Source organism: Podarcis liolepis (genome assembly GCF_965112155.1).
Source record: "Podarcis liolepis genome assembly, chromosome: 1".
NCBI lineage: Eukaryota > Metazoa > Chordata > Lepidosauria > Squamata > Lacertidae > Podarcis > Podarcis liolepis.
In genome coordinates, this window is record NC_139554.1 from 51980073 (window position 1) to 52001909 (window position 21837).

The following is a 21837-nucleotide window of genomic DNA, read 5'->3' on the forward strand; positions in this document are numbered from 1 at the left end:
TTACTTTACGGATCTTTGTTGGCATCGGACATACATAGGAGCTACCTACATTAGCCATGCACTCAGTTATAAAAGTCTGGCCTATAAGACAGTCAGGGAAACGGTATAGAAATAGAAAGTAGTAACCAGAGTGTTAATAAGGCAACATTATCAGTATATATGTAGCATCTGAAATCATTTACAAAAACAAGTTTATTCTTCTAAGTTCAGAAACGGTGAGGTGGACTTCTAGGTAGGAGTGGGGCACCTGGAAGGTGAATTTATTTTTAAGTTCCATAGAGGGAAATGGTGCCCACCTTCCCAGCCAACTAAGTCCCAAATGAAATGAATTCTCCCAGGCAATGGATCCTTACTTATCTAAATTGGATTTGAGTGGGTGACTACATACCGTATTTTTCACCCTATAGGACACACCGTCCCATAAGGCGCACCTAGTTTTTTTTTGGGGGGGGAAATAAAGGGGGAAAATTATTCCCCCCCCCCCCGGCGCTGGGCTCCCGCATCCAGCCTTCCGCATGTAGGCAACTCTCCGCAAGCCGCGGGAGCCCAGCACAGGGCTCCCGTGCCTTGCGGAGAGCCACGCAAAGTCTGGGTGCGCTGAGCTCAGCATGACTAGCCTTCCGCATGCAGGCAACTCTCCACAAGCCGCGGGAGCCCAGCGCTGGGCTCCCGCGCCTTGCGGAGAGCCATGCGAAGTCTGGGCGCGCTGAGCGCCCAGCCTTCGGCATGCAGGCAACTCTCAGCGCGCGCAGCCTTCGGCATGCAGGCAACTCTCCGCAAGCCACGGGAGCCCGGCACGGGCTCCGTGGCTTGCGGAGATCTGCGCGAAGCCTGGAGAGCAAGAGGGGTTGGTGCGCACCGACCCCTCTCGCTCTCCAGGCTTCAGCGAATGCCTGCATTCGCCCCATAGGACGCACACACATTTCCCCTTCATTTTTTTGGAGGGGGGGGGGAGTGCGTCCTATGGGGCGAAAAATACGGTACTTATTGCCCCAACATGTCAATGTGAACTAAGGAGTTCAGAAACAGTCACTATTCTGCTCTGATGTGTCTTTGTGTGTGGTTCTAGCAAGGGCTCAGAGAGACTCTCCCATGTTCCTCTTCTAATAGTGCTTGGCTGGTGGGAGGGTAGATGTTAGTGTAAGTTTAGAAGAAGATGCTGATTCATTTTTAAAGAAATGTTTTAAGACAAACACATTGGGAGGGGCAGGTCCTAGGCCCGAAGGTTGGAAGCAAAGCAAAATGTCTTATTTTCAACACAACCTCTTTGGAGACTGGACCTAGTACAATTACGTATGCAATTTGTGTGTTGTTAGGGAGGTCAGGAACTGTTGTAGCTAAATTAATCAATTACTTTCTGCTAACAGATGTTTCTCTACTGGCTCTTTCTCAAATATTTTAGGTTGCTTTTGACAAGGTGATGATGGCACAGAGAGCAGACCATACACAGGTAGAAGCTTTTCCTCAGAAACACTAGGCTTATTATTTCTAGTACTGCTACCTGCTTTTTGGACGCTAAACTGCAGGTTTCTGGTTTAGGGAACAGTTTCCCATTTGCTATGCTGGTTTCACTAGCAGGGTATTCTGGAGTCTAAGACTTTTCTTTTTTGACAAGCCTTCCAAGTGGAGATCTTTATCCCAATGTCTATCTGTGCTGGATTTGAAAATGGTTTGTTTTTTGCAAATGAAATGGCTTTTGGCTGCTTATATATGGACTTGGTTTTTTATGTAAGACATTGCTTTTAATTGTTTTTATTGCTGACATTTTTACTGTGAAATTGCTTCAAGATGTTTTATGAGATATTACTTATAATAGAATCAAATAAATAACTAGTGTGTGAAAATAAAAATGCACAGCAACATGACTAGCAGATGTGAGGGACTGGACACAACTAAAGTGTCCAAAGAAAGGCTAAAGAAGGCTAAAGTGGGCAGTGGGGAATAGGGGTGCATACATCAGTCCCAACCTCAGCATCACCAGGTGTGCCCCCTCCACACTTGACTGTTGGATGTTTAACAAGAAGATTTAGTTTTCAAGCCTTCTCCTGACCAGGGACCCTGACCATGAGAAGGCTTATGGATATGTTCATCCAAATGAGTCTATACAACACCCCCAGACTTTTCCACTAAACAAGTAAAGGATGGGAATGGGGTGGTGGTCCACCTGTCAGCACTGGGGGGGGGGGATTGATGGCTGTACCCTAGTTGTCCTACCCATTTTATCCCTTATGTGCCCAGGCTGAACACCTGAAGAGGGCTAATGTAGAAGAGAGTTTTCATCATTCAAGGAGGAGCATCATAACAGATACTGAAAGTTCTAGAATAGAACTTTATGTAATTCACAAAGTATTCCTTGGAGCAGAGATAGCACACAGAGAAATGAGCTTTGACTTTTTACGACATGGCCACGTGGTTTTCGATTGGCTGGTCAATTTTTTGCAGCTTGCCCACAAAGGTCTGCTGAACTAGTGATAGGCACCTCCTGCCCTGGGTTTGTATGGAACTGGCTTCAGCAAACCAAACTATGATCCCTGCAAATGAAGGGGAGGGGAAGCTTAGTTAAGTCAGAGTCTGATTCAAACCCTGTTGTGCTCCTGATAACATAATCTGGAGTGCAATGGACTCTGGATCTCTCTCCCTGCCACCCTGTGAGTCCCCAAACATCTGGACCTGGTCACTGTTGCAGCAGCTTTGGTGGCTCCTTTCTGGAACTTGAAACATTGCTATAATAATAATAATAATAATAATAATAATAATAATAATAATAATAATAATTTTTATTTATATCCCGCCCTCCCCAGCCGAAGCTGGGCTCAGGGCGGCTAACAACAATCAAATAATCAAACAGTAAAATAGTCACACAATCTAAAAATATTTCATTATAAAAATTAATTAAAATCAAATTGATGGCAACCAATTAAGCAAAATTCTGTGCAGGTTGCCAGAGGAGTGAGTCAGGCTGCGCCCTAACCAAAGGCCTGGTGAAACAACTCTGTCTTGCAGGCCCTGCGGAAAGATGTGAGGTCCCGCAGTTGCCAGATGTGATAACCACGAAGCTGTCACAACAGCATTTGAAGCATAAGAGAAGGTAGGGACCTCCCTTCCTGCTGGAACCAGAACCAGGTAAATAGAGTTCTTTGGCTCAGATCACAATCTTAGTTAGAGAAGAACTACTGCCTCACTTTGGAATATTAGCAAACTACTTACAGTATTTACAAGATTAATGCACCCAATTCCTATTATGAAACAGTCCATCACAAAGTCTGGTAATTTCACTATAAGGAATCAAAGTTGGGGATGAAATCTTAGGTGCTGTAGCCAGGGAGAGATAAGAAAGGATGTCAAGCAGAAGAACTAGGGAATCAGAAAGTCAAATAATATCACAGAAAACAAGGCTTGAAATAGTCAGACACCATTTTTGGGCTCTCACTTCCTATCAATCTGGTAGCGACATTTGCAAATTAATATTTCTTTTTAAAAGGCACCTTTGCACTTTGTCAGAGTTCCAAGAAGCTGTTCAAACAGAGGGAAGCAGTTAGTTAAATGTTCAGGGTGCAGTCATGGGATTTAAATGTCATGAGTCTGGCTGCTGAAAGAGACTGCTGGATTACACCGTTGTAAGTACCTTAAACGCTTAAGGCGGATTCCCCTCTCCCCTATTTCTTGCAGACGTTCTAGTGAACATATGAAAGCGGAGAAGAGAGTAGGTTTTAAAAACAATTTTCTTTGTTAGATTCCTATAAGACTCCAGAGGGGGAGAGCTAACAACTGACCTCCCATTCTGCATAGACATTAAACAGATTGCTTTTGTACAGGAAGTCATGGAGTAAACGCACTCTACTATTGAAGATACATCAAGAAAATGGAGTTGGAATGAATGCCCTTTCTTTTGTCGGGGTTCATCGGAGCATGAACTAGGTTTTCTATTGATTTGATATCACGCAGAAGAAAGTTTCCAAAATTGCCATAAGAAATGGAACAGGTTCTATACTCTATGAACTAGAAGCTCACTCTACAGAGGAACCTAGCTGGAGAGCTGAGATCAATTTTGCATAGCAGCTCTATGGGAGTCCTGCCTCCCACTCTCAGAACTGTACTCAGACTTTTGGTTCAAGTCTTCCTGAAGGCTGTATTCTACAAGTCAGTACATGGTTTAAAAATAGCTCAAGTTACAGTTTACACAGTTCAGAAGTAGACCTCCAAGGTACATGGCTAGGAACAATCTAATATGTTGTCTTAACACCTGACACACACCCTTAGATCTCCTTTTGGAGAGTGGGGCAGCCACAGTCATTTGCACGGTTTTCATCGCAAGACATAGGACTGAGCAGACAGAATCAGATATGTGTTGGAAGTGTAAATAAGTGGAGGGAACATTCTTCCACATGTGGTGGACATGTAAAAAGGTAAAAGTGTATTGGGAAATGATTTATAATGAGTTGAAAAAAAAATGCTTAAAATTACCCCCCCCCAAAAAAAAAACAACCCACCAGAGTCATTTTTGTTGGGGATAACCCAGACTGAAATTCCCAGGTGCCAGAATTTATGTATGCAGCAACTGCAGCCTGTCTTTTGTTAGCCCCAAAATGGAAAGTGAGCGAGGTCCCAACCAAAGAGGATTGGCAACTTAAGTTGACAGAATATGCACAACTTGCAGATTTAACATATAGAATAAGAGAGCAAGAAGAACATACATTTAAAGAAGATTGGAAAACATTTTTTGACTATATGGGAAATAACTGTATACAGCTGAAAACGCTGGCAGCTTTCAGATAAATTCAACAGAGTAAGATGCAAAAGTGGAAAATTGATTTGAATGGTTATGGTAAAATATGCAGGGATGTGTGATATGTAAAATGAACCATGGAAAGAGAAGAAAGGAAGTCACTGGATATTTTAAAGTTTAAAATGTTTATTTGAAATTGTAAAACAGAAAATTTAATAAAAAATATTATAAAAAAGAGATAGTACTGAGCAAGCAAACACTCTTGTGGGTAGGTTGAGTCTGCTTGCACCAGTGCATCCAATGGAGCATCCTTGGAAACAGGGCCTGACTCTGCCCAGCCAGCTCACTCTCTGGCTTAAGCTCATGTGCCTCCTTAGTTGCAGGAGCAACCTCATTCTCAGGAGGCTGGTTCTGTTGGCTTTCCCTCCTCTGCTGGGATGTCCACCACCAGCGAGCTGAGGATGCAGCCTAGCAAACCACTCAAGTCTTCACTGCTGACACTCATGCCACACCCCCTCTGACCAATCCTGCCAGGATGTCCCCATGGGACTTGTGACAAATGAGCTCATGGCTCTGGTCCACTCCCCAAACGGTGTCCACTAGTTCGCCTGTGATTGGCTGCAACTGCAACTGCTGGTGGAAGGGAAAGTGGCATGCTGAAGCCAGAAGACTGCCCAGCACTGCTGCAGCTACACCGAACCACAACTGCTCCCCTCCAACTGTCAGTAAGCAGTCTTTCTTATGGAAATCTCAACCATTTCTTTTCTCTTTCTTTTTTGCACCTATTCTGAAGTTTGCATGTATTTTTGGGTGATCTTTGCTGGACTAATAAGGTTAAGCATGCTGTGTCTTTCTTTCGGTGAGCTATTTACACAAAGTGGAATTGTGGGAAGGTGGGGAATAACTGAGTACACTGACATTTGTTCGTAAACCCCCCCGTACCCACATCGGAAAGGTCAACCTATTACACTAAAACAATTTAGATTTTCCACTTTAATTAAAATCCTGTATGAAATCAGATACACATGACAGACAGCCTGTCCCCGGCTACTGATACAGTGAAAAGAACCACCAGTGAAGGAATTTTAATAATGACATGTATGGTACATCCATGCTACCTGCGGAGCTCACTCTTTCACAAAGAGCATTATTTAAAACAGAACTTGTTAAAGTCCACCCGTTCCTATGAGGCTGCAGAAACTCTAGATAGATTATAGCCCTATTCTTAATGATTGCTTCACCTTCATTAGCTGTAGGGAAGAAGGGTAAGTAAAGGACTGCAAACATGTATTCATGACTCTCATTAGCAAAAATGGCACCGTGCAAATCAATTTTCATGGATCCTGCTAGGATGGGCTTCCTAATTAGTATATCATTAGGCAGCTAACTTCTCACTACTTCTCAGACATCAAATACCCCCTCACCCCAACATATCACCCGAGCTTATAAGGAGAATTTTAATGAAAGCACACTGATCTGTAACGTTCATGGAAAGAACACACAATAGGTTGCGTTATTCAGATTTCTCGTGCTCCCTTTTCCAGACAGCACCTCAATTTCTGCTCTGTTTGGTCTTCACTGATTACTGAAACCTGTTATTGTCGCCAGGGCTAAAGTGGCACCGCATAAAGGCACAGAGAATCGGGGGGGGGGAATCTATATATGATGTCAAATTTCCTACTGCGAGCTTTAATATCAGAAAAGAGAGCCTTCTGTGGAGAGCTGCCAGCTTGAGACTTGCAATTTAGAATAGGAGCTGCCTGTAAGCAGCAGGGAGGGGTGGAGAGAGAGAGAGAGAGAGAGAGAGAGAGAGAGAGAGAGAGAGACATTCACCTCATTTAACTGATGCCAGAAAATCTCTTGAGCATATGCAGGGTAGCTTGCTTCAATGATTGCCACACCGGAAACCACATCACACAAATCTGGTATTACAAAGTGTGGGCTTCCTAGAAGGCTTGAACTACAATCCTCTCCCTCCTCTTTCAGAAGTAAGCCTGGGTAGACTTGGAGTGGAAAGGCAGGCAGGCAGGCAAGGTGTGATGTTTAAAAGTCCACTCCATATTTTTTCTAGTACTCTTAACAAACCAGAACCTGGAGAACCTCCAGTCCACGTTTTCCTTAAGACTTTCTTTCTCTATTCAAACCAGCTAGAGCTGGTTGGGCAAGACATGAAGGATTCCCAGAGGCCATCCTGTAGAAGCCAATGTTGCTTTAATAAAACCATACTCTGCCTTGAACAATTCTCTGTATTTTCTGCATTACTGAAGAAGGGAAAGGGCCACTGCCATTCAATGCAGACAACAGTAGCCTAGGTAGATCAGTGGTCCAATTCAGTGTAAAGCACCTTCTTATATGGAGTAGAATTGATTCTGTGCCATAGTTAAGCCTTTGAACTCTTGCCAGAGGCTAACCACCCATTTTAATCTGATTTTGCACAAACTTTTGCGAATCTCAAAAGGTATCTACATAAACGAGTTGTTTACAGGACTGGCTTTCCCTCCATTTACTGAGCATATAACAGCACACAGTTAAGATTACAATGTGTGCAAAAGAAGGGCTGTTGCCTAGCAACAGAACACCTGCTCTGCATGCAGAACATCCAAGTTCCAATCCCTGGTCCCATGTAGGACCAAGTGGACTTCTGAGAAAAATCATGGAGAGCTGCTGCCTGCCAGTCCCAATAGTCTGACTCAGTATAAGACAGCTTCCTAGGGGCTTCACCTCAGTTTTGCAGCAATCCATTAATGGAGGGTCATTATTCTTTACATGAATAATGTAATGAATACAAGATGAAGAATGAGAAATATAGGTCTCTCCTATAATAATAGCAGCAAGAGAAGAAAGCAGTGGTGTGATCAAGTTCTAAAACCCTAAAAGAGAAGGCGAAATAAAAAAAATATCCATGCAGAATTACAAGAGTTGCTTTTGCCTGAAGGGAAGCCACAGTTCGGGAACTCCTACCAAGTTTCCCCCTGCCTATTTTCTGTCTCTCCATCATATTTTCCCTCCCCCTGCTCTTTATTGGCATCAACATTTACATGAAACAGCATCTTTGCTTTAAAGAATTCATCTGTTCCTGCTGCTTATCCCCCCCACCTGAAGTCATAATCCTCTGTTTGTGACGACATAATGGTTTGCACAGCAGCCAATTGTGATGCCACAAGCCGAGGATTATGACTTGAGGTGGGAAATAAACAGCAGGAACAGATGAGCACTTAGGAAACAAAGACCCTGTTTTCATGCAAATGCCTTTTGTCATCAAAAACAAGGTTAGAGAAATGCAGCTACCAAGCAATCTATGTCAGAGCAAGCAAGCAGAATGGGTGCTCAGCAGAAACTCTGTGGTGCTTCCCAGGAGGCATTCAGCTGCTCTTTCCAATAAACTTCTTGAATCACTGGGGAGTTTTACACATTCAAGATAGGTAGTAGTCTTTGCCTTTCTGAGCAAATCACCAGCAACGCACAGCGTAACATGAGTTACTGACATCAGTAGCTCAGCTAGTGTTGCTGGCTGTATATTTTTTTGGTTACATAAGAATAAGCCCGCAAATAACCGCAGGTTTCTACAGCTGTAGCAGGTACTGTAACTCTCCACTGCTTTGACTTAACCCCTGATGGCCCACACTTCCATTGTTTCTTGAGACAGATGGATGCCAACAAAATCAGAAAAGGATCCACAGTGTTCTAGAATGTGGGGGCAAGTTCCTTTTGTAGAAGAACATAAATATTGTTATAAATTTGGGGTATTCAGATTGTGTCTTCTAATCCCTGGATCCAGCAAGTGTTAGAATTTAATCAAGGCTTCTAATTCTTGGATAAACCAGGCTAGCCTCCCTTTGAGGTGAAAGCCTTTAAAAATTAATGGCTTGACATTCACAGAAGAGTACAACTCTTGGAAGGTACCCTAAGGATCATTTTAGTGCAATCCCCTGCAATGCAGGGATATGCAACTGTCCCATATGGGGATGGAACCTGCAACCTTGGCATTATCAGCACCACGCTCTAACCAACTGAGCATCTGGTTAGAGTTGTACCTTGGAAGTAGAACGGAATTCGTTCTGGAAGTCTATTTGACTTCCAAAATGTTCGGGAACCAAAGTGCGGCTTCTGATTGGCTGCAGGAAGCTCCTGCAGCCAATCGGGAGCCGCGGAAGCCCCGTCAGACGTTCGGGTTCCAAAGAACATTTGCAAACTGGAACACGCACTCACGGGCTTACAGCATTCAGGAGCCAAAACGTATGAGTACCAAGGTGTTTGGGATCCAAAGTAAGACTGTATATTGACTGGTTCAGAACTACAAAATAAGAGTATCGGTACTTCATGTGTAGTAATGGTGGACATCATCCACATCCCAAGATACGCACATTATGGTAACTACTGTGGCATGGAATGTGGGAATTTTTTTTTAATTCTTTGGCTTCTGTTGTGGTCCTGATACTACATTCAAAGGTAAGTTCCATTAAGTTAAGTGACACACCCAAGAGAGACACATACATTTGCGGGCATTGCTCTGAATTTCCCTTATGAATTTCTTACAAGGGTTACCAGAAATATATCAAAACTGACTCACTGATAGCTAAGACTGCTGGTGTTCACTGTTCCCCTTGCTCCTTCACTTACTAGCAGTTTCCAATAATTCATGTAGTCTAGCTGTGCCTTTTGCGACTCAACAGTATAATATAGTCCTCTCTGTGGCAAGACTAAATTTGATCTCTGACTTGTAATCTTACAGCTTCTCTGTGTGATGCACTCTAATTTCTCACTGCCCATCTGTGTTTGCATCTTACAAAATCTGGAAAGTAATTTGCAATGACTTCACAATTTGCAGAACTGTATGTGGACATCCGCACAGGCAACAGGAATGAGGATATAAGAAACATTGAAATGGCCAGTTGCGTATTAGCAGAGCAAGTGTGTACATGTTTACTCAGAAGTAAGTTACACTGTGTTCAATTAGGCTTACTCCCAGGAACGAGTGCGCAGGGTTCCACAATATATTGGGAGGGAGGAGGGGAGGGAGGGAGGAAGAAAAACAGCAAAAAAAGGAGAGAATAACAATGCATTGATTAAATTTTGTCAGAGGCATTTTTAAAAATGTATGTTTCACACTCCCATCCTTTGAGCAAGCAGCACAACTGGATAGGGCACTGCAATGCACACTTTAAATTGATCTTTAATAATTGAGTTACACAAATTGAACATAATTATGTTCTACCAGCTGGCTTGTACCGCTGTGTATTTGAATGACGGGGATTGGTGTTAAAAAGCAATACAGAAGACAAGGTAGTCTGTCTGCTATTTTTCACTTACTTTAATTGTGCTTAGAATTTCAAGGCACAAAAGCGTCTTCAGCAAACAGAAAATAGTTTGTCATTAAAACACATTTAATACAGAAAAGTACAACCTGAAGATCAAAAACGTAGAAATTATTTCTGCGTGGCATGCTTCTACCATTGATCAAACAAGAAAAAAATCTCACACGGCGTGCGGTTGGAGACAAGCTTTAGTCCTCACTCTAAAATCAAGCAGCTTCTCTTAATTTACCTTTTAAACATTATTATACTAAGCAAAAGTGCACAAGTTCAACTTTTGACAATGTTTATTGAGCAGATGTTTCATTAGAAAAAGCAATTTGGATAAAATGCATGACTGAAGAGGCAAATGTCAAAAACTATTGTCTTCTTTGTTTTCCCTTTCTATTCTTAGGGCGGGGTATACCTAATTATCCCTGCCAGTGAAAGCTCTGTGGAAGGGCTTCGATCTGTGCAAGGAGTCTTCCCTGTTTTCTTCCCTTATGCCTCCCACCCCCAAAATTGGCTTAGGGGTGTCAGGAGAACCCCCCACAACAGCATGGAGGAGGAGGCAAGGCAGGGTGTTGTTCTGTCTGGCAAGCAGATATACCGTACTTGCACAGATGGAATGTTTTCAATAGCACAGTGTTGAATTCCACTCTCTGGTTCTTGTCCTAATTTTTATTAATTTAATTAAATTTAAGATCACACGATATTTGCCAGAAGTCAAAGACTGACAGCAGAAGGAAATTACTGCAGAAGAGTCCTGGAGAGATAAGCGTTAGGTCTTAACAGGCAAAAATTGTTTTGATAGTCAGGAGTAGATAATACAACCAAATGTGGGGCTTATTGATAAGAAAGCCAAGAACAACCAGAGTGAGTCAGATTAGACTTTGTAAGTTTATCAATGTCCAACTTGCCTGAGTAAGTAAAAACGCTGTAATGGCCCGATCCTATGAACACATTGGTAAAGAGGATGCCACATAAAGGCAGCTTCTTTTTCATAACATGATAAATAGTGGGGTTGCACCAGCAGCTGGAACTGGGCTCCTTGTTACTTTTTCCTTATCCATGCTATTTCATTACCAAGCACAATCTAAAAAGTTAAAAACTATCAGATAGTTGCTCAGGAGCAGGATCCTAAAAATGGAGGAAGATGAGGTCCTACCACCCGGAGATACAAAACATCCCTAATTTCTTTTTATTTCTGGTTTACACCTTCCGAGGAACCCGTGTGTTTTTGTCTAAGGCTGGAGACAGTTTGAGGGAACAGCTAAATTGTATATCTTCAAAAGTGGGGGAATCGACCACTAAATATTTATTTGTCCCAGCAATCCTGGCTGCAACTTTAAAACTGCATTGCACATAGTAGAACTTAATCTAAGTAAGTCTGTTATCTCCTCCAACACACCATCTTAAAACTGTAACAAAATGCAGATTGTGGCTTCAACTTTAAACGAGTTTTGTTTCTCCTAGCCCCCTGTTTCATTGAACTTCTAGACTACTGAAGAACCCTGGAGAACTCAAAAGTTCGCTCTCACTAGCTTTCTTCAGTCATAATAGCTTCCGTGTTGTTCTAAATTGGAGCTGCACTTCCTGGTGATCACACATATTCCTGACCAATGGAACCCTGGAGCATGCTCCACAGACACCTATGCTATACATGCAGATCCCATTGCATGGGAGCAATTCTGCAGAGCAACATGGGGGTTGTAATGACTCAAGATGGCTTATTTCGAGAAATGTTGGTTATTCAACAGTCAGTCTGGGAGCACTCAGAAAAGGATGCCGTGATTACTAAGACCCACCATGGGTTTCTCAAAAATAAGTCATACCAGATGGGTCTCATTTCTTTTTTTGATGGAGTTACAAGCTTGGTGGATCAGGGGAATGCTGTGAACATAGTCTATCTTGATTTCAGTAAAGCTTTTGACAAAGTCCCCCATGATATTCTTGTGGGTTGAACAAGGTAACTGTTAGGTGCAGTTGTAGCTGGTTGACTGTTATGTACTAACATTGGATCCTAGAACAATAGGCAAGTAGGATCCTAGAATGCAACAACTGATTGGCTTGCAAGAGAAGACCAATCAGGCTCCAGGAAGAAGTTAATTGTAGGATTGTAGAATGCTACAACTGAGTGGCCTGCAGGAAAAGACCAATCAAGCTCCAGGAGGGAAGCAGAATCATCCAATCAGACGGGACTCATTGTGTAAATAATGTATATAAAAGCCTGAGGTTTGGGGGGCAATTCAATCATTGTTTTACAAGCTGCAATAAAGAGCATGAAATCACCACAGGACTCCGAGTATATTTCATTGACTGACCGAACCAAAAGAGTAATCTGGGCCCATTGTTGTTCAACGTCTGTATAAACAGCTTGGATGAAGGAATTGAGAGAAAGCTCATCCAATTTGCAGAAGACACCAAACTGGGAGGGGGAGCTAATGCCTCAGAATCAGGATTCAAAATGACCTTAACAGATTGGAGAGCTGGGCCCAAACTAACAAAATGGATTTCAATTGGGACAAATGTAAGGTTCTTCACTTAGACAGGAAGAACCAGCTGCACAGATATGATGGGGGACACTGGCCTACTAGCAGTACATGTGAAAAGGATGTAGGGGTCTTATTAAACCACAACCTTTAACATGAGTCAGCAGTGTGATGCAGAAACAAAAAAAGGCTAATGCTATTCTAGGCTGCATCAACAGAAGTATAGTGTCCAGATCAAGGGAAGTAAGAGTACCACTCTATTCTGCCTTGGTCAGACCACACCTGGAGTACTGTGTCCAATTCTGGGCACCACAATTTAAGAAAAATGTTGAAAAGCTGGAATGTGTGCACAGGAGGGCAACCAAAATGAGCAAGAAGTGGAAAAAAGCCGTACAAGGGATGATTCAAGGAGCTGGATATGTTTAGCCTGGAAAAGAGGCGACTAAGAAGAGATATGATAGCCATCTTCAAGTATCTCAAGGGCTGTCATATGGAAGATAGAGGAAGCTTGTTTTCTCCTGTTCTGGATGGTGAGACTCAACCCAATGGCTTCAAGTTACAAGAAAGAAGATTCTGATTAAACATCAGGAAGAACTTTCTGATAGTAAGAGCTGTTTGACATTGGAACGGTTTCCCTTAGGAGGTTGTGGACTCTCCTTAATTGGAGGGTTTTAAGCAGAGGCTGGATGGCGATCTGTCACAGATGCTTTAGCTGAGATTCCTGCATGGGGATTGGACTAGATCCTTTGGGTCCCTTCCAACTCTACAATTTTAGGATTCTAAAGTTATTGCCTGACTGTGGATTTCAGAAAATGGATACACACCTTCACTAATGATCTGCTTCCCTTCCTCTTTTCACATTTCAGAGTGAAAAACAAGAAGAGTGTTAAAAGTTACTCTTCCAGCTGAAGAATTCTACCAAAATTGTGTTTTCATAAATACACCAAAGAGAACGTTCAGGGAATTGAGAGAATGGACTACCTGTAACATGAAATGCTACCAAGGAGGTTTTCAGACTGCATCTTCTGTTGCCAGATTAAGCCATAGCTGCTACAAAAACAATTGATCAAAAGCTTAACATTACAAAATGTATTAAAGGTAATGATTTATGTTTTAATTTGTTCGGCAACTTTACAAAGGGTAGAAAAACACAAAAAAAGAGCAATTGGGAAATGCAGCATTATTAAAGCTATAAATCCAGCCAGCGGAAGAGAAGTGGGCTCTTTTTCGCAAGTGTAAAGAAAGAGGAATGAAGGAGGTACCTTTCCCCCATTAGCTCAGTATATGATGCTTTAAATTTTACTTGCTTTGAGCTTAGTTGCCGCACAGTTCCCTCTGCTTTGCTTCTTTTTCTTGAAGTTGTTGAAATGCTAAAAAAGGAGAAACAAATGGATGGCCGTTGGTGCACCCCGGAGGCTAGAAGGAGCAACCAAAGACCCAATTAAGGTAAAAAGGCACAAGCATTTTACTCACATAATTGAATGCCACTGGCTTCAAGTGGACTTTAGGATTCTAAGAAGAAGAGATACCCCTTACTGTTTAATGCTTTAACCACAGCATCATCTCCCACTTTACACAGATCTCAAGGGGCCAAAGAACTCCTAGGGCATCCCAAATTCAATTGAGGCAGTTTTCTTATTGCAATTAAGACACCATTGTTACTCATTTATTGACAGACACATTAGTCTTTGCTAAATGTCGAAAGCAAAGGCAGCACTATCAATACATCTTTGGCTAATAAAAATCAGGCAAATGTAATGAGACAGTAGGAGGATTTGTTCAAATTTTTCAAATGGTAAAGTGTGTGTTAATATATGAATGCTTCCTGCAATAAGATCATCACTATTTATACTTTCTAGAGCACCTACAAAGACCAGGCGCTCTGCATAAAAGAGGCACAAGACAGTACGCCCTCACACTTACAATCTGAAGCAAGACACACAAGGCAAGACTTGCAATGAGGTGAGAGAGAAAAAGAGTATGTTCAGGGCAACAGCATTTTTTAAAATGCCAAAATGAAGAGGCATTTTTTTTAAAAAAATCAATTGTCTAAATGCACCCATGGATGAAGCCAGAGAAATGTCAAAAGACACAGAATCCCAGTGGTCAGAAGGAGCATTGTCAAAGAACATGGTATGTAATTTGGCTTAGCAAAATTGGGTTGGAATAATCTATGGTTACATCTGAACCACAGTTTCTGCTGTGGATACCCACACACTGACACTTAGCCAGTAAGTGGTAAGTGTGGGGTGACGATGCTCAGTTGCATACCTGCAGCTTTCAGGGACATAGAGGAGGTGGGCCGAGGTTGATGGTGCAAGCACACTAGTGGAGCCCATTCAGTGCGCCAGCCAGCGTGTTTGCACCTTGCCACCACCTTGCCACTCCCCCTTCCCTTAAGCAGCAGTGAGGTGACCAACCAGAGGTTGAGTGAGTGTCACCACCCACCACATTGTCTGCTACTGGGCTTAGCTTAGTGTTACGTGTGAACTAGGCCCCTGTGTCTTGCTCTCCCTCACCAATGACTCTGCCTGAGAAGGTTTTGGCTCTTCATTAGTTTCACTTTAAACTAACTAGTAGGAAATAGAAGGGACTTCAGAAGGAAGGGTGGAGGAGGGGAATTCCTTTAATCTTGTCTGGAAAGGAAGACGTGAGTGAGAATTGGAAAAATGAGGAGATGGTTCAGTATCTCCCTGCCCCCCCCCCCACGTTAAAGAATTACAGTGGTACTTTGGTTTAAGAACAGCTTAGTTTATGAACAACTTGGATTAATAACACTGCAAACCCAGAAGTAGGTGTTTTGGTTTGTGAACTTTGCCTTGGAATAAGAACATGTTTCACATCCTGTTGAGTGTGTTCCATTTGTAAATTGAGTCCCCCGCTGCTATGGGAAAGCACGCCTTGGTTTAAGAATGCTTTGGTTTAAAAATGGACTTCCGGAATGGATTAAGTTCGTAAATCAAGGTACCACTGTATAAGCAAGTTGAAGCTCTGTCTGAGGCCCACACCAAAGTTAGCACAGCAAGGACAGGTTGGAGGTACAATGGATGTTGTTGCTATGATACTTTCCATACCAGTTTTGAAACCTTTTGTTTTGAATTGGTCTGCTCTAGTGGTTTGAAAAGCAATTTTTGAACAGTTTAGGAATATTTCAATTAGTTAACTAGCATCTTAAGTCCCTACTTGACCACTACATGGCTTGTCACTGGATGAGGTACCATATAAGCCACTATAGCTAAAATCTCCCAAAAGAATGGGGTGGTTGTGTATGGAATTTCCATTAAGAAGGTATCTTAATGAAAACCTGAGTTCTTTTATTAAAACACACACACACACACACACACACACACACACACACACATTTTGACATAGTTTCTGACAGCCTTCTTTCCGGTTCCACCTCCAAATATCCGTGCATATCATTCACATTGCTTCACAGACCTTAAATAGCTCCCCTAATCACACTTTAATTAAACTCCCAACGTGCACCTTCTGCTTCTAGTCTCGCAGTGTGCCACTTTTCTTTCTGATTGTCAAGATTACACACCTCTCTTCCTTACCCTTGTCTCGTTTAAAAACAATCTCTCCTCCCCTAACCCGCCTTGCTCTGCGCACTTTTCACTCACAGGATGAGGGAGCAGAGAAAATGAATTAATGAAATGTCAAAGTTCTACTCGTGTGTTGCTGGTGTGTAGATTCAAAACCCCTATCTGTAATATTTCTAGGGCTCAGAGAACAAAAATGTCCTGTCATAATCGCATCCATTTGGCAAGAAATGGCAGCTGGCCCATACTCAAAACGGAAGGTGACAAATGAACCCCAATGCAGAAGGCCGCTTGTGTTGACATGGAACATGGACATAACGGATTACATAGAAGAGGGGAAATGCCAGTGGTGTTGTTTATTTTAGCAGCTATATATTAATTTGTCCTTTTGGTAACACCTGTGCAGGTTGAGGATAAGGGAAGAGATCTGGATGAGCAATGGAACATGAAAGCAAGATTCACACACCCCAGTCCAGCCCCACACAGACAGGCATGCTGAGGCCTGAGGTGGACACAGAACTCCAGCACACACTATGGGTCCACCCACCCACTGATTTCTCCCCACTGATTTTAATATAGGGATGGGTACCATAGGCACACACTTGCTGCATCTGCTGAAATCAATGTGAGTGTGTGGGTGTTATTGCATCTTATGGTACAGCCTCCACCCCACTTACACAGGGGTTACATAAGTGAAATCACATAAAGTGAGGAGACCCTCTAAACACCCTGTCTGCTGCTCTTTCTTCATTCCATACAGAAAATACCGTATCCAAAAATATCCACAACGATAAGTGAAGCTCTGGGACTGGCAGGAGGCTGGAGGACACAAAGGAAAGCAGCAGCAGCAGCAGCAGCAGCAGCAGCAGCAACAGCAGCTGCACTACCCCACACATCAGCTGTTAGGCGGGGAGGCTCAGCAGCGTAAACACAGCCCCACTGTGCCTCCGGTCACTTCTGGGCTTCCTCTGCCCTCACTGACATCTTCTTCAGGCTCCAGGGAGGGGCTCCTCATGAGTCACAAGGAATCTCCATTTCTTTCCCGCCATTTCCGGGTTTGAATTGAATTGTTTATTTATTTCCCAGCACCACACATATACGCGGTTGCGTGTGCATCGATTGCACGTAAGTGGAAGGAAACCTGTACTTTAAATCAAAGATACACTAGATCTACCCGCTTCTTTTCTCCTCTTCCTTAATATAAACATTGATTTTCCCTGCTGCTGTTGTTTAAAAAGATCAAGTTGTCCCATATTAGTGCAATGGGATTTCCTCAAAATCTGTTTTTGGGGTCCCCTCAACTCTCCAGAGAATATTTGTGGGGGTGGGGTTGTGGGGGGAGAAGAAAGGGAGAGGAAGTCTCATTGCACAGGTGGACACCTTCTCTGGATACAGCTCACATATTCCTAAAGATTTAGATATACTTTTTGCTGCTGACAATAACTTGGCCTTCTTACCTAAAGGTGCCAAACAAACAGTGTGCCTCACTCCAACACTATCAAAGATGCTCAGTCTGGAATAAGCTTTTTTAAGAGCTTAGCGGGGCATATTTTTTGAGGCATTTTTCAAAGGACTGAGGCATTGCGAATCAAGAGGCAGGACAAGGAATTCAATTAGGAAAGCACGGCTTGAAATATCTGCAAGATAAAATAGAAGTTAGCAGAATGCCAAGGGTTAGCAGGAGAGCCCTAAACAAATCTGACAGAGCCCATCACTCCTGTAGCTGAGGGAGCCCTGTGTCAATGCCGTTTAATTTTAGAACACTCCTTTGTTGTTTCAAAAGCAAATCGGTTGTGAATAAGATGAAAATCTGTTTTCGGCTTTGGCCTCACCCCTCCACACCTTCAATCCCCATGGGAGGTGGAAACTGACAGTTGTATAGAGAGCGGTAGGTACAACTGTCTGCGAAAGATCCAAGAGCATTGACAGAAATGCACCTGCATGGACAGAATAGGAAGAGTTATTTATTTTGAACTAGCATATTCTCGGGACCCAATTATATTCATCAGAGATGGGGAGTTTGGAGAGGGCTGGCTTGCATCCTAATGTTGCACACACTTCTTGGGAAAGCTCCAGCCCTCTCTGGGTGCTCTCACCACCTAAGCCTAGCCACGTGGAGGAGGAAAGAGGGGAAACTGGTCTTTTTCTGGATTGTTTTAAGTAGCACTCTGTTAAATTTGTACAAGCAGCCTGGTGTACCTTTGTTGAAATGTGGAGTGTGCGTTCAATAAATATTTAGACGACTTGCTAAGTTTCCTTCCTTTCAGATTGACGAGTGACCCTTGTCACTTGGACTGCCTGCTATATAACTCAAATTCATCCATTTGAGTTACACGGAGATGTCAGGGCTCCCCTCTCCAGATAAGACAGTTGATTCCCTTAAGAGGTACCTGAAATTGGGGGGCCACCAGGGGGCGCATTGGAAGATGGCTGACAATAACATCTCTCCGACCCACACGAGGTAATTAAGAGGCTGATATGGGAGTATGCAGCCTCCCTTGCCCCCCAAGGGAATGGGGGGCCCTGCCTGGCCTGCTGTGTCCATAATTCACCCCTGGATTCGAAAGAAGGGGGTGAGGGTGTTACGATATTGAAGCAATGCAACTGCGAGCTGCTGGTAGCTTGAAAACATCACATGATGGAATGTTGGGAGTGTTCCGTGGGAAACAGAGGGACAGTCAATTCACAGTGCAGAGGGCACCGGAATTAGCTCAGAGTGCAATATGAGCTGTACAGGAAGTACAGGAGGAGTTTGTCTCTCGACTGCTGGAGTTTGAAGAGAGCAGTCATGTTTTTTGTAACGCTGTAAAGACAGAAATAAAAGCATGTAAATACGTTTCTGTCTATCTCTTTCCCCTGCCAGGGGGGGCAGGAAAGAGGGGGGGTGTTCTTCTCACGCTGAGAAGGATCGCCTATCGCGACCTCTGCCTGGATTTTGCCGGGAAAGCAGACAGGGAGGTCAACAGGAGACCAAGCCGGGTGCCTGGGAGAGTTGTCAGTTTCTCCTGATAAAGGTTTGATTTCCGACAGAGGGCACTAGGCTCAAAAGCTCTTGGGTGGGGACGGCTCTCCCGGACGCTGTCTCTAATCACACACTGTTTTGCATCAGCTTGAAATATATAATTGGAAAGAAGCAAATGCACATACTTCAAGTAAAGATCAGGAGTAAAGCGACGGGCTGGACAATAAATCAAGTGAAGACTCATCATTAAAAGATCGGTATGTTGGAGTGAAGATTACCCTAATAAAAGACAAAAGTGGAAAGGACCTAACAGAAGCAGAAGACATCAAGAAGAGGTGGCAAGAATACACAGAGGAATTATACCAGAAAGAAATGCATGTCTCGTACACCCCAGGTACTGTGGTTGCTGACCTTGAGCCAGACATCCTGGAGAGTGAAGTCAAATGGGCCTTAAAAAGCACTGCTAATAACAAGGCCAGTGGAAGTGATGATATTCCAGCTGAACTATTTAAAATTTCAAACGATGATGATGTCAAGGTGCTACACTCAATATGCCAGCAAATTTGGAAAACTCAGCAGTGGCCAGAGGATTGGAGAAGATCAGTCTACACCCCAATCCCAAAGAAGGGCAGTGCCAAAGAACGCTCCAACTACCGCACAATTGCACTCATTTCACACGCTAGCAAGGTTATGCTTAAAATTCTACAAGACAGGCTTAAGCAGTATGTGGACCAAGAACTCCCAGAAGTGGAAGATGGATTTCGAAGGGGCAGAGGAACCAGAGACCAAATTGCAAACATGCAAAAGGCTGGGCTGGATGAATCCAAAGCCGGAATTAAGATCACTGGAACAACCTCAGATATGCAGATGACACAACCTTGATGGCAGAAGGAGGAATTAAAGTACCTTTTAATGAGGGTGAAAGAGGAGAGCACAAAATATGGTCTGAAGCTCAACATCAAAAAAACTAAGATCCTGGTCCCATCACCTCCTGGCAAATAGAAGGGGAAGAAATGGAGGCAGTGAGAGATTTTTGGGCTCCATGATCACTGCAGATGGTGACAGCAGTCACGAAATTAAAAGACGCCTGCTCCTTGGGAGAAAGGCGATGGCAAACCTAGACAGCATCTTAAAAAGCAGAGACACCACCTTGCCAACAAAGGTGCGTATAGTTAAAGCCATGGTTTTCCCAGTAGTGATGTATGGAAGTGAGAGCTGGACCATCAAGAAGGCTGATCGCCAAAGAATTGATGCTTTTGAATTATGGTGCTGGAGGAGACTCTTGAGAGTCCCATGAACTGCAAGAAGATCAAACGTATCCATTCTTAAGGAAATCAGCTCTGAGTGCTCACTGGAAGGACAGATCGTGAAGTTGAGGCTCCAATACTTTGACCACCTCATGAGAAGAGAAGACTCCCTGGAAAAGACCCTGATGCTGGGAAAGATGGAGGGCACAAGGAGAAGGGGACGACAGAGGACGAGATGGTTGGACAGTGTTCTCGAAGCTACAAACATGAGCCTGACCAAACTGCAGGAGGCAGTGGAAGACAGAAGTGCCTGGCGTGCTCTGGTCCATGGGGTCACGAAGAGTCGGACACGAATAAATGACTAAACAACAACAATGTTGGAGTGAAACGGAAGGGGGGGAGGAAAAAACTTTTCTTTTTTTGTCTTATGCGAGTACCCTATAACCCTCCCCCCCAGAGAGAAAGAATCGTTGCAAATTACTAATCACAAGCAGGAGATTAAGAACTGTGTGGAAATGAATTACTGATCAAAGAGAGGACTGGTGGGAACATCGGGAATGGAAAGAAAGCTTTGTGACGCAGTTACAAATGGAGATTCGCTAAGACAGGCCTGCCCGCAGGAGGACGAGGGGAAGGAGGACCAGGGTCATCGGAATGTGAATGTATGGTTATCGGAATGTGATCTCAACCTGGCAGGGCCCCCTGAGATACAGATTGGCAAGCCTGTGGAAATCAACGGACAGACTGTGGGAATGTTCTTTACGGAGGTGTGGAAATGGCACCTGTCCTTTATGTGCTATGGCTCTTGGAGAGTGTAAAACCCACACAGGATATGTTTGTTTTCAACCCGCTTGTGAAGATTATCAGAGATCGCAAAGAAAGGAATATATGATAACAACAAGAAGATGAGGAAAATAACAAAGAGACTATCGGGACAGAACTGGACAGGGCTGTGTAATTAAAGCAGCAGCAAGAGTGATGTCTGGATCCCTTTTGGAGCTCGAAGTATGGGTACCCCCAACAAAATTTTAAAAATGTGGCTGTATAATTTGGAACTAATGTGATTTGGAATTAATGTGATTTGATTGACCTGTTAATAATTTTTTTTTTAAAAAAAGAAGTACCTGAAATCATGCAGGACTAGAAGAAAAGGAATAGATGCTTTGCCCAAGTAAGATGCAGCTGCTGATGGTGGGGAGGCAGGTGGTGGGTGTTCCGCCTGAGACCCCATTATGTCTTAAGAACCAGATAGGATGGTGGGCCTCCTTGATCCAGCATGCACTAAGATACCCAGATAGCAACTGTCACCCACCCAGCCGGCCGCCTGCTCAGCTGATTCATTAGTGAAGCCTCTTATGCGAGTACAAGAGACCTTGAAACCAGCACGCAAGCACTGGTTACTTTCTGATTAGATTATTGTAGACTGCTGTACACGAGGCTACCCTTGAGCTCACTTCAGAAACTTCAATGGGCATATTAGTAATTTGCCTTCATGGTTCCTAATTGTTGCTGGATGGAGGATGGTATGCTAGTATTGTGGAGACCACACCAGACTACAAGCTAAATTCAAGATG

The 21837-nt window shown here is 43.4% G+C and overlaps 1 protein-coding gene and 1 long non-coding RNA gene across 2 annotated transcripts in view; one reads left to right on the forward strand and one right to left on the reverse strand.

The window, feature by feature from the left end:
• Nucleotides 1-21837, reverse strand: part of LOC310689002 (transmembrane protein 263-like) — a 312856-nt gene that overhangs the window by 194205 nt on the left and 96814 nt on the right. The gene's annotated exons all lie outside the window — the stretch shown is intronic.
• LOC310689217 lies at nucleotides 7912-14498 on the forward strand. Its single transcript, XR_014517406.1, has 3 exons — nucleotides 7912-7995; nucleotides 13376-13607; nucleotides 14369-14498. It is a non-coding gene; the product is annotated as an uncharacterized lncRNA (long non-coding RNA).